Genomic DNA, 12,083 nt, shown 5'->3' on the forward strand with positions numbered 1-12,083 from the left:
TTGTTCAATCTGGGATAAGAAGAATAGTCAAAATCGTGAAATCAAGGTGACGACAGACATAGTGAAAACGTTCAACCTAGTAATATAATAATTGCTTAATGTGTGATTTGATATGTAATCGTTATATTCATCATTAAATCACCGGAGAGACACACTCATATATTTAGGCATATATATAAGTAAACTACAAGGTTTTTCCTCTGACTATCTTAACTGCACGTCAAAGACGTTATCGGATATTCCCGACTACAGACTTTCGGTTTGATCATTTATTCGCGTTATTAATTCGGCTCCTGATTACATTAAACTAAACATGCTCAGATTGTTACAACCTTTGCTTGTCGGTTATTTTTGGGATCTTTCTGGATGGGCTCAAGGCGGGGTCTGTAAGCACAAGCAAACTGCCAGCACTTTTGTTTTACATGAAAATAGTTTGATGTCGGCCTATTGCGTTATTGTCTGGCTATAATTTGGAGGCAATATTAAACAATAGGCCCATATATTGTAAATATACATGTTGTGTTGTTTTGTTGTTATCACAAACGTATAGCCTGATCATAAATTTCATGGATACCTGGATGTTGTATGTTCCATTATATTTATGAATGAATGATTTATGTGAAGTCTGGCTTAGATTCGAGAATTAATCATATAGATTAAAAAAAGTTTTCATTTAAAACTTATCTCATATAATAAAATCCTCGTCCGAACGAACATATGTCAGAATGAAAAAACATTTAAATTATTTTTGTGATGCATCAGTATCAATAGCTACAACGTCATAACAGATATAGATATAATGCGGTTCATACTTTTGAAGTTGATGCGTATCTCCCGAAAAAAATCAACTCCAGAAGAGTCCGCGTCTGTAAATGCCTGAACTTCGGAATCGATCCTACCTTTGTTAGGCGCGGCATCTGTGTCTTGCAGCTGTTCCCTTGGATAAAGATGTTAATTGTCATGCTTACAGCATCTCGATCTCCGGCGTTTGTGAAGTTGGGATTGATGCTGTCCTGTGTTTTTTTTTTCCTTCCACACTTAAGCTCTGCTTGTTACTGCCCCATAGCGGAGCGCAAGTGAAACGGACTACCGGAGATTTGCACTGTTTTTCTGTTAGTGTGTATAATCAAAATATGACTCAGTTTGGCCAGTTAGAAAAATATGATAATAGAAAAGTATTCTTTTCCTCTCACTTTTTTTTCTTGATTTAATTACCGACTTCACGTACTTACACTGTGTCCCGTTGCACGATGTAATATTGCGAAACTATGATTTTGTGGCAGTGTTTTGTAAAGGAATTTTCCGTTTAATCATCGTCTTAGTATAAAGCTATATGGTTGTTCTGGTATCAGTGGACGTACATTATGTATTTTTTCTTCTCTTGAGCACCATGGTCATGACATGAAGCTCAGTCATTGATTACTCGCAAATGTTAGTAGTCATCCGCTGTTTATCTTGAAGATGTAAAAGTAGTGCGCGTACATCTCCTCGTTAGTATAGTGGTGAGTATCCCCGCCTGTCACGCGGGAGACCGGGGTTCGATTCCCCGACGGGGAGAGTCTGCATCTTTTTGCCTCGGTCTCAAAAGGCACCAAGCTAGAACCGGCCCCGTGTTAGTGGAAACGGGGCTTGTGACTTGTACTCATGCATAATATTCTGCGGGTCGCTCAGCAGCGCAGCATATGAAACTAGACTCGGATTGTAAGTGTGTGGTTTTGATAATTGATGTATGGATGGATGGATCCTTAATAAGAGATATAAACAATAAGGTCCAGTCGCCAACTAATCATGTAAAATACGTCATAAACTCATGGTTGTTAAACCCAGAATAAAAATGAAGACGTATAACTAGGAAAGTCAACTTGCACATTTCAATTTTGGTTCGATATAATCACGTTGTCCTTAACCCTCCAGTGCAGGAGGGGACGGTAATGCGCATCGAATGTTTCCGAACCTGTGTGTGATACAACCGAGGAAGAGCCGATGACTTCGGGGGAGGAGGGGCAGGCGACTCGGAAGAAAAAGCAGCAGAACCCAATGCAGCCTGTAGCCCATTCAAAGGCCTACTGTTGGACCTCTGCTTATTTTGCAATACGTCTTTAGTACGGACTGAAAAATGTCCGATTTCGATGAGTTTGAGAAGCAGTTAAGCGAAAATCGGCAAGGTAAGTTTGGCTTTGAAGATCGGTGTATGCTCCCTGTTTTAGGGTAATAAAGTGGCCGGCGTGTCCTAGCGCCGAGGATGGTGCGGAGGGCACTTCTGCTGGTTCCGAAAAGAAAAGCGCGGCTGGGAAATCGGTGCCTTTTATCCGAGCGCTCGCCGATTCTGAAACCTGCCCGATTCTTCTTCTCCCAGCTGCCGCAGGATCCCCGAAAACTGACCGCTTTGGTAAATCAGTGACATTCTTTGCTTGGCATTGTTATAGAGATCGCTAGGCCTGCATCCATCAGTGCCCGGCGTACATAACATGGACATTTCAATGAAACGTTATTGGGGTACACTCGATGTGAAAGCCTGCGGTTTTATTTATTTAATTATTTACCATTATACACTTGGATCATAAATTGTGACCCGCGTATTTTCATTCGCAGTAACACACTATGCATGGATGTTTGTTGCAAGCGTTATATTTTCAAGATCACGTTTAAAGTTTTATGCAAATAAAAACGACCGCGACCACTTGATTTAAAGTCCGCACTTAATAACAGTGTTAGTTACTTGGTTTTTAAATACTACGACGAGTTTTCTATATAATGATATGATTTTGTCTCTTTCCGATGCACAATAGCCTTTCCCTTGGGTCCGAAATGCTGGCCCTGTCATCCGTACAGAATAAGTCTTTCTCACACGATCGCCGTTTCTTCATGATGTATAGACTCTAAAAATCAGCCGCGTTCCCTGGAATCATAACAACTGCTTTTAGGTCGTTATTGCAAAGTCTTGCACCTGTATCTACCTTTACAGCGGATAGCAGTAACTAACAATGATGTACAGTTATATAACAATACACATATAACTTCATTAAAGTGCAGAGAATCCAGTAAACTGAATAAACTTAAGCCATACTAACGCAACTGAAATATACAACATGCGTTACAACGGAGTCGAAAGTAGGATTGATTTATGTACCTATCAAATGGCAATCTTGTCATATCAGCTCCTTATCACTAAATCACTAAAATGTCATTCGAAACGACCTGATTCGGCTAGACGAGCACTAAGTGCCGCCGTGTTTGATAAACTAGCAGTTCCAGTCATTCATATCTGCGCTCTGACTATGCCTGCGATTGCGGTAATTGGTTATTACCGATTTACGTAAGATGCATTGGCCGCTCCGTGTCTGTACTTTTGCAGCGGTGCATTACCGTAACGCTGTTATAACTGATGCATGAAGCTGATTCCTCGAGCAGCACCTGCGTTTAAATGCTTCACTGAAAACTGCACCTTCAGGGATTTATTTAAGCTTCTATATGAAGGACCTGCTGGGATAGAAAGGTGATATTTTATTGCTAGTTTAATAAAGTGCTGTCTGTCAGATTGAAACGATATTAATTACCCATCCATCGTCCAACCAGTTATCTTAGTCAGGCTCCCCTGGAGCCTATTCCAGGCAAATTCCCCATACAGAGAGCAGAGGCAAAATTCAGGCCTCCAGACTCGGAGGCGTGAGGCAACTGTACTCACCACTGTGCTCCTATATCATTAATTAGTCTGGTTATGTTTTTATTGTTTCACAACAGACTGACATTCAAGGGGATGTCCTTGTGCCCTTGAAATTATTAGCCATTGAGAGATGGGTGTGTTTGTTTCAGGAGGGTGTGATTGAATATGTGAATTGAATGGAGGTGCTTCATTCTGGTGAGGAAACTGGGGAGTTAGACCCCGTACCACATCTTGGTCTCCGTAAGTGACTTTTAAGGCATAGCGCTGGGTCAGTCAGCATCCAGCACCCCAGGGAAGTTGGTAATATGATTACTCTGTGACTCATGGGCTTCAAACCCACAACCATCCGGACACACATTCATAATCCCTCTGAGTTACACATCTTGGATTTATCGAAATGGATGGTAGGGGGGCAGTCATGTCGCTCCGCCCACCGTCTCACTGGTACCACGGTGTCGTCCCCCAGAGCGGGAGAAGGAGCGACACAAGAAGCGTAGCCGCAGCCGGTCTCTGAGCCGTGGCGAGAAGCACCGCCGCTGGAGCAAGGACTCCAGGGGGCGGAGTCACGAGAAGCGCAGCAGCAGCCGCGACCGCAAGGGTCGTGACCGACGGAGCAGCTCACGCGAGCACAAGAAGCACAGGTACCCCCCCTCACGGTCCCGGTTACAGGCACTGAAGCTGATATCTAGCATGGTTTGAGGCCTCTTAACAAGTTTCTTTCACAATCAACCAATTGGTTTCTTCGTGGTGGGAAGGGGGACTGTACCCATATTAAATTTTAACTGGCGTTTATAAGTAGCCCCCGCCATAGCGATGGGACCTCAAAGCCAGCCTAAAAAGTGGCGCATGGTCACACCCTCATGACCTTAAACTGCCTGCGATCCAAAGTTAAATGTAAACATTCTGCCATCTGTTTGTTTTTGCCAGATTCTGAGTGTTTACACTGTATTGTTTGGGGAAAACAACCTTCTGTTTTGTGTTTGGGCAGCTACTCTCCTCGGAGAAGCCGTAAGAAAAGGACATACAAGTACTGGGATGTTCCCCCTCCGGGATTCGAGCACATCACCCCCATGCAGTACAAGGCAATGCAAGGTTTGGATGCGACGCTTCCATGTGTGCTAGTTCAGTATTGCAAGGTTATGGTATATTGGTTGCAATGAAAGCATTTATTCTGGAGTGCCCTCCTCCCCCCTGCTGGTCAAAGAGGGAATAACACTTGGGATGATTTCAGACAGTGTGAAGAGAGCTTAAACCTAGGGGTTAGAAGCAAATGAAGGCGACGATCCGGATGTTCTGGCCGTCCCTGGTTGGGGTCTTGAAGCCCTTTCTCCTCCCCACAGCTGCAGGGCAGATCCCCACGATAGCTTTACTGGCAACATCCACCACCAGCGGCGTGGCAGTGACGCCCACCCAGGTGCCGATGGTCGGCAGCCAGATGACCCGGCAGGCCAGGCGGCTTTATGTCGGCAACATCCCCTTCGGCCTGACGGAGGTGAGTCCAGGCAAAGTCCCGCGTTGCCTTCTGTCATGCATACTGGTGTCATGTGTAGCTCAGTGAGTTAGGACACTGAGCCGGTCACAAGAAGGTTGTTGGTTCAAATCCCTTGGGCAGCAGAGTGATTTCACCATTGGGCCCCCGAGCGCAGCCCTTAAGCACTATTTGCTCTAGGAACTGTCTGGTCCTGCTTCTTCAATGAAATGTATGTTGCTTTGGATGAAAGTGTCCGCAAAATAAATAGATAAATGTACTAGACTTGTCAGTCATTTTTTTTCTCGTTTGCCTGTTTTGATGTCTTCAGACGTCTGCCTGTCTTCATTCAGTGTGTCTGCCTGTCTTTTTAGGAGGCCATGGCGGATTTCTTCAATACCCAGATGCGATTGGCTGGCTTATGTCAAGGTCCCACCAATCCCGTCCTCGCTGTTCAGATAAACCAGGACAAGAACTTTGCCTTCCTTGAAGTAAGAGTCTTTCCTGCCTAATGGCTGCTGTGTCCAGGCGGAGACCGCAGCCTTCCCTGATTAACGACGTTCTTCGTTCTGCCCTAGTTTCGGTCCGTGGATGAGACCACGCAGGCAATGGCCTTCGACGGCATCATTTTCCAGGGTCAGTCGTTAAAAATCAGGCGGCCCCACGACTATCGCCCCCTGCCTGGCATCTCAGAGCAGCCCGCCTTCCACGTACCAGGTCCGTTTTGCTTGTCGCCGTCATAACCTTAATCTTTATTTACCTTTGAAGAGCCGATCGGCAAGGCCAGTTTTTTGTACTCGTTACGGACTGACTGTCCTTCGCAAGCTGCGGATGTCTTGTCATATAAAGAGGGAGACTTTCACTTTTATTTACTTAATGTTGTAAATATTTAGCAGACAGTTTTATCCAAAGTGAAGAATGTTTTTTTTTTTTTTTTTTTTTTTGAGAAATCAGGGTCAGCCTGTCCCTAGAGCAAACTCGCCGGCCCAGTGGTGTGATCACCAGTGATGTGAACCAGTGATCTTCTGATGATAACGCTGGCATCCTAACCAGCTGAGCCACACACACACACACACAGCTCAGTCACTCACTTCTTACTGTTAACATAGGGGTGTTGTGTGGCTCTGTGATGTTTGCCCATGAAAAGAAGGTTGCTGGTTGGCAGGGTTGGCAGAGTGATTTCACCACTGGGCCCTTGAGCAAGGACCCTAACCCCCAAATTGTTCTAGGGTTGCTGGCTCCTATTCTAGTTAAAAATTCTGGACACACCTACTGAAAATGACTTGTTTTTCAGCAAGATAATGACCCAAAGCCCACCTTGAAGGTTATGCAAGTAGCTTATTACCTTGTGAACTAGGAAAGAGATGGTCCCCACAGCCCCCCAACCTAAACTCTATAGAGCTGGTTTGGGATCAGTTGGATGAGAGTAAGAGTAAGGTAGCCAGCTTGCGCGCAGAACTTGTGGAAACTCGAGGACTGTTGGAGAAACGGTCCAGGTGGGTACATATGTTAGCTGGTTGAGTCCGCAATGCTGTCATCGAAGCCAATGGCTCCTATTTTGAAGAGACAAAAATTTTGTCTTTGCAGTACTTCATATGCATAACTTCCATGCCCAAAGGCCTTTTACTATAAGGTGAATAACAGCTAAAATAGAGACAAATGCATTAAGAGCAGGTGTGTCCATACTTTTGACTGGTGCTGCATGTGTCAGCATCTCCCATGGAGAGCAAGATGGGAGAGACAAAAAACAGTCGTCAAACTGCCCCAGTATTTAGGTATTTTTTTGCTGGAGTTACATTTATCTGATATTATATAGGAGATAACGACGTCATACTGATTTGAAGTTGGCTTATTTCACTCGCGCCGTTTGCTCGTGGTCATTATCCGGCATGTTGACGGTTTGCTGTGATCGGCCGGCTTTGGGCGCCGTGCCGCTCTGTCTGCAGGGGTCGTCTCCACCGTGGTTCCAGACTCGCCACACAAGCTCTTTGTCGGAGGCCTGCCCAACTATCTCAGTGACGATCAGGTACCCCGCCCTCAGTCTCTGTCGCCGGGGAGCCGACCCACAACCCTCCTGTGTTTCTGTCCCACTGCTGCACGTGGAACTCAAGCAGGCATGCACACACACGCACACGCACGCACGCACGCACGCGCACGCACATACATACATAAAATAAACACTCGTCTCTGTGTAACTGATTAGTAGGAAAAGAAAGCCTGTCAAAGTTACCTCACCGCTTAAAATTCATTACAAGATACTGGGGGGTCAAATGTCAGCATCATGTTTAAAGCTAGCTGCTGAAAATAGCCGCACATTTGAGGTTTTTTTTTTTTTTTTTTAAAGATATTCATGGGATTTATTAAACATTTATTAGACATGTAGGTAATGAGTTGACAGTTACATTACGCTCATTGTTTATCCAGCTGTAAATTATGAAGATATTGAGACCCCGCTAATGTAAAAGGTACGTTTCCCAAAACCTCATGTTATCGACTTGCATAGTTGGAACCATTCAGTTGTTATCTAATGTTGTTAGCAAATAACCTTATTAGCAACAAAGGCTTTGGGAAACGTGCCTTACAGCTGGCGGCTTGCCAAACCAGTCACGTAGCCAGTCCCTGTGCTGCCTGTTGCTGGGTACCCTGGAATATTTGTATATCGGGTTAATTGCTGAGTGTTAGTCGGATGAATCAGCCGCGTCGTTTTGCTGCATGAAAATTTAAAATCGAGTCATCTGCGCGTCACCTAACTGACGAATACCTCCACATTGCCGTACACCTGTGTTTGCCCAATCCCAGTCCTCGGGGAACCGCCGACTGTCCACATTTTCGCTCCCTCCTAGCTCCCAGCCAATCAGGAACACCGAATACCTGGTACAGGTGTGCTGAGAGGAAGCAAAAACGTGGACTGACCGGGGGGGTACCCCCGAGGACTGGGCTGGGAAACACTACCATAGACTGTGCTTGAAATGTGGGGGAGATCGACCAAGTCCCCAAACGCTTCAGTATTCGCAGACGTGCCGTGTCTCACGTCCATGTCCGCACACTGAGAACGATGACTTCACATCCCGTTAACAGCGATGGGGAGCTGCGGAAGAATCGTTCCCTACATTGCTGTGTCGCTCGAAAGGCAGAAAATACTTCGGACCTTTTTCCCGGTGAACGATTATCAGCTTCACTGGAGTTTTCACATCGTGCCCCATGCCCTATTCTGTTATGACGTCAGTGATGGATAATATTACCATAACAACATGCACAGATGAGGTCGTCTTACTCTGAAAGTGTTGAAAGGGTCACATTTTAGACATTTTCTACTTCTCATTAGCATCTTTTATGATTTTTTTTTTTCTTCCTATATCGCCACCCCACTGAAATCGGCCCATTATAGACATAATCCATACAGGCATTTAATAGTTTACCTATTTATTTTGCAAAAGTTAATCGCAAAACGTTTTGCGTCCACCCCTGCATTGTAACATTTTGAGCTCCGGTGTCCCACTCACTTTAGCCTAAACTGTTAAAAATGGCAAGACTCAGCCCACAAGATAGTGATCGCGGTTTCAGTGAAAGGTAAGTGAGAAGTGCAGTCAGTTTGTTTTTCTTTGATTTTTTTCCTCCTTTTCGGATTGTCATCGTAATCTTTCTTATCCAGTGTGAGTCACATGTAATCCAAGTCAAGAGGAAGGCTGTACCAAAGCAGCACTGGGGGGAGAGAGTTTGAATCCAGCAGAACTGTTAATGTATTTCACGTCAAAGCCAGTAAATGTGCCATAGACAGGTGAAATGGAAACCGCTGCTTGTATCCTGGTGTTTACATTTTTTTTGCAGTCCCTGCTACCGCTTTGATACTTACAGCTCTTTCATTTTTGTTCCCCACTTTGTCCCCAGCTAGGGGCCTGTAAGATCGTTAAGTCTTCGCTCATAATTTGTTCAGTAGTACTGACCTACTGCTGCCATGCCAACATGTAACACAAGGCAAGTAAGACATTCCGTCCCTCGCACGGATATCCTCCCTGTCGACGGCCTGCCCCTGTGGGGGGGCTCTGTCCTGGAGTGCTCTTAAGCATATGGGGTCCTTTTTTTGGGGGTTGAAGGCTGGGGAGAGACTTATTATGCTGATCACAGGGTATAAATTTGATTTTTTTTTTTTTTGCCCCTAAGAGAAGGTAGGAGGTAGCGCCCTCTTGTGGCTGCCAGTGTCCCAGGTGACTCCTTTATGAAGTCAGTGGTTAATGCGGCTTTACAGTAGATTCCTGTAGAATAAGTGAGGAATGATGTTAGCAGAGCTATTTCGTCCTGTTTGGCTTCAAGCCGTGGCCCCTTTAGCAGGACCCTGTGGCGGCTCTTAGCTTTACCTGTGAGTTTATCTCCTGTAGGCTTTGTCCCTCTAATTAACTGCACCAATGTGGTTCTTGGTTTTAAGAACAGGAAGTCAGTGATTCGGCTGGGTTTGTGTTCTGCCGAGTCGCCCCCCCCCCCTCCACATTGTATACATGGAACACTTAACATATAATTAGCTGTTTTTATTTAGTTTTTTTTTTATATACCATCTAGCTTAATTATTGTGGCCCTTAAAATCAGATGCAACTCGGTCCATATTTCAAAATTCGTAGTTGGAATTATCAGAGAACTTGATTAGGAATTCAGTTGTGTTGTATATGCTGTAGGATGGGGGGGGGGGAATCTGTGTTATCATTCATTGACAAGAATCAAAATAGTTACTTTTGTACGCTCCCAGTAAGTAAGTCATGCAGAAAGGGCACAGGGGGCTTTGAGCTCTAGTGTTGCACCGTAATGTCGAGCCACTTGTCATAAAGCCATTTTCCTGATGTCTTCACTGTTTCCTCATGTCGTTTTGCAAAGTTTAACATGCTGCTTCTCCCACAGTTAAGATTAGCATTTCTAGCGAGGCGCCGTGCCTGGACTGTCGGGCTAATCGCCCCCCCGCGTCTCCTCCTCTTGCCCAGGTGAAGGAACTCTTGACGTCGTTCGGACCTCTTAAGGCCTTCAACCTTGTGAAGGACAGTGCCACGTCACTGTCTAAGGGTTATGCTTTCTGTGAATACGTGGACATCAGTGCCACTGACCAGGTGCGTGAGGTGGGGCAGCAGCTGGAAGGTCTGGGGTGACTCGGGGCTTCCGGATGGAATTGCTGACGCTTGTGTGGGATGCATCCCGCAGGCCGTGGCTGGACTCAATGGCATGCAGCTCGGAGACAAGAAGCTCATCGTCCAGCGGGCAAGCGTGGGGGCTAAGAATGCCAACGCTGTGAGTATTTGCCCTCGGCTGCCGCCTTTCTGATGTCCTAAACCCAACTTGGTTCCTGGGTGCCTCCCAGGAAGCTTAATGCCCCTATTTCTTGGGTTTATTTGGGTCCATGTAAATTTCTCGCTGTTACTCGAGACGATTGGACGATCAGGGGGTATCTGACACTCTTGTCGCCCCCCGGGACAGACGGCCATCATCGAGACGCCGGTGACGCTGCAGGTTCCAGGGCTGCAGCGGCTGCAGAGCTCCGGCATGCCCACGGAGGTGCTGTGCCTCCTCAACATGGTCATGCCCGAGGAGCTGGTGGACGACGAGGACTACGAGGAGATCCTGGAGGACATCCGGGAGGAGTGTTGCAAGTACGGCAACGTGCGCTCCATCGAGATTCCGCGGCCCGTCGATAGCGTGGAGGTGCCTGGCTGTGGCAAGGTGGGACCCGTACTCTCCTGTACCAGTGGCAAAAAGAAGACCTCTGTAGGCACTAAACACAGGCTCATGGGAGCATTTCTTGCACAAAAGTGTTTTGAAAACGGAATAATTTTTTGTGTAAGAAAAACAATCTGATTGGTTCAGATAGACGACGGACGATCTGATTGGTTCAGATAGGCGACGGACAATCTGATTGGTTCAGATAGGCGACGGACAATCTGATTGGTTCAGATAGGCGACGGACAATCTGATTGGTTCAGATAGGCGACGGACAATCTGATTGGTTCAGATAGGCGACGGACAATCTGATTGGTTCAGATAGGCGACGGACAATCTGATTGGTTCAGATAGGCGACGGACAATCTGATTGGTTCAGATAGGCGACGGACAATCTGATTGGTTCAGATAGGCGACGGACAATCTGATTGGTTCAGATAGGCGACGGACAATCTGATTGGTTCAGATAGGCGACGGACAATCTGATTGGTTCAGATAGGCGACGGACAATCTGATTGGTTCAGATAGGCGACGGACAATCTGATTGGCTCAGATAGGCGACGGACAATCTGATTGGCTCAGATAGGCGACGGACAATCTGATTGGCTCAGATAGGCGACGGACAATCTGATTGGCTCAGATAGGCGACGGACAATCTGATTGGCTCAGATAGGCGACGGACAATCTGATTGGCTCAGATAGGCGACGGACAATCTGATTGGCTCAGATAGGCGACGGACAATCTGATTGGCTCAGATAGGCGACGGACAATCTGATTGGCTCAGATAGGCGACGGACAATCTGATTGGCTCAGATAGGCGACGGACAATCTGATTGGCTCAGATAGGCGACGGACAATCTGATTGGCTCAGATAGGCGACGGACAATCTGATTGGCTCAGATAGGCGACGGACAATCTGATTGGCTCAGATAGGCGACGGACAATCTGATTGGCTCAGATAGGCGACGGACAATCTGATTGGCTCAGATAGGCGACGGACAATCTGATTGGCTCAGATAGGCGACGGACAATCTGATTGGCTCAGATAGGCGACGGACAATCTGATTGGCTCAGATAGGCGACGGACAATCTGATTGGCTCAGATAGGCGACGGACAATCTGATTGGCTCAGATAGGCGACGGACAATCTGATTGGCTCAGATAGGCGACGGACAATCTGATTGGCTCAGATAGGCGACGGACAATCTGATTGGCTCAGATAGGCGACGGACAATCTGATTGGCTCAGATAGGCGA

At 46.4% G+C, this 12,083-nt stretch overlaps 1 non-coding gene across 1 annotated transcript; it reads left to right on the forward strand.

The window, feature by feature from the left end:
* The first annotated feature begins 1,485 nt into the window (after positions 1–1,485).
* Positions 1,486–1,557, forward strand: trnad-guc (transfer RNA aspartic acid (anticodon GUC)). Its single transcript has one exon. It is a non-coding gene; the product is annotated as a tRNA-Asp (tRNA).
* The last annotated feature ends 10,526 nt before the right edge of the window (positions 1,558–12,083 follow it).

Source organism: Brienomyrus brachyistius, unplaced genomic scaffold, assembly GCF_023856365.1.
Source record: "Brienomyrus brachyistius isolate T26 unplaced genomic scaffold, BBRACH_0.4 scaffold376, whole genome shotgun sequence".
Lineage (NCBI taxonomy): Eukaryota > Metazoa > Chordata > Actinopteri > Osteoglossiformes > Mormyridae > Brienomyrus > Brienomyrus brachyistius.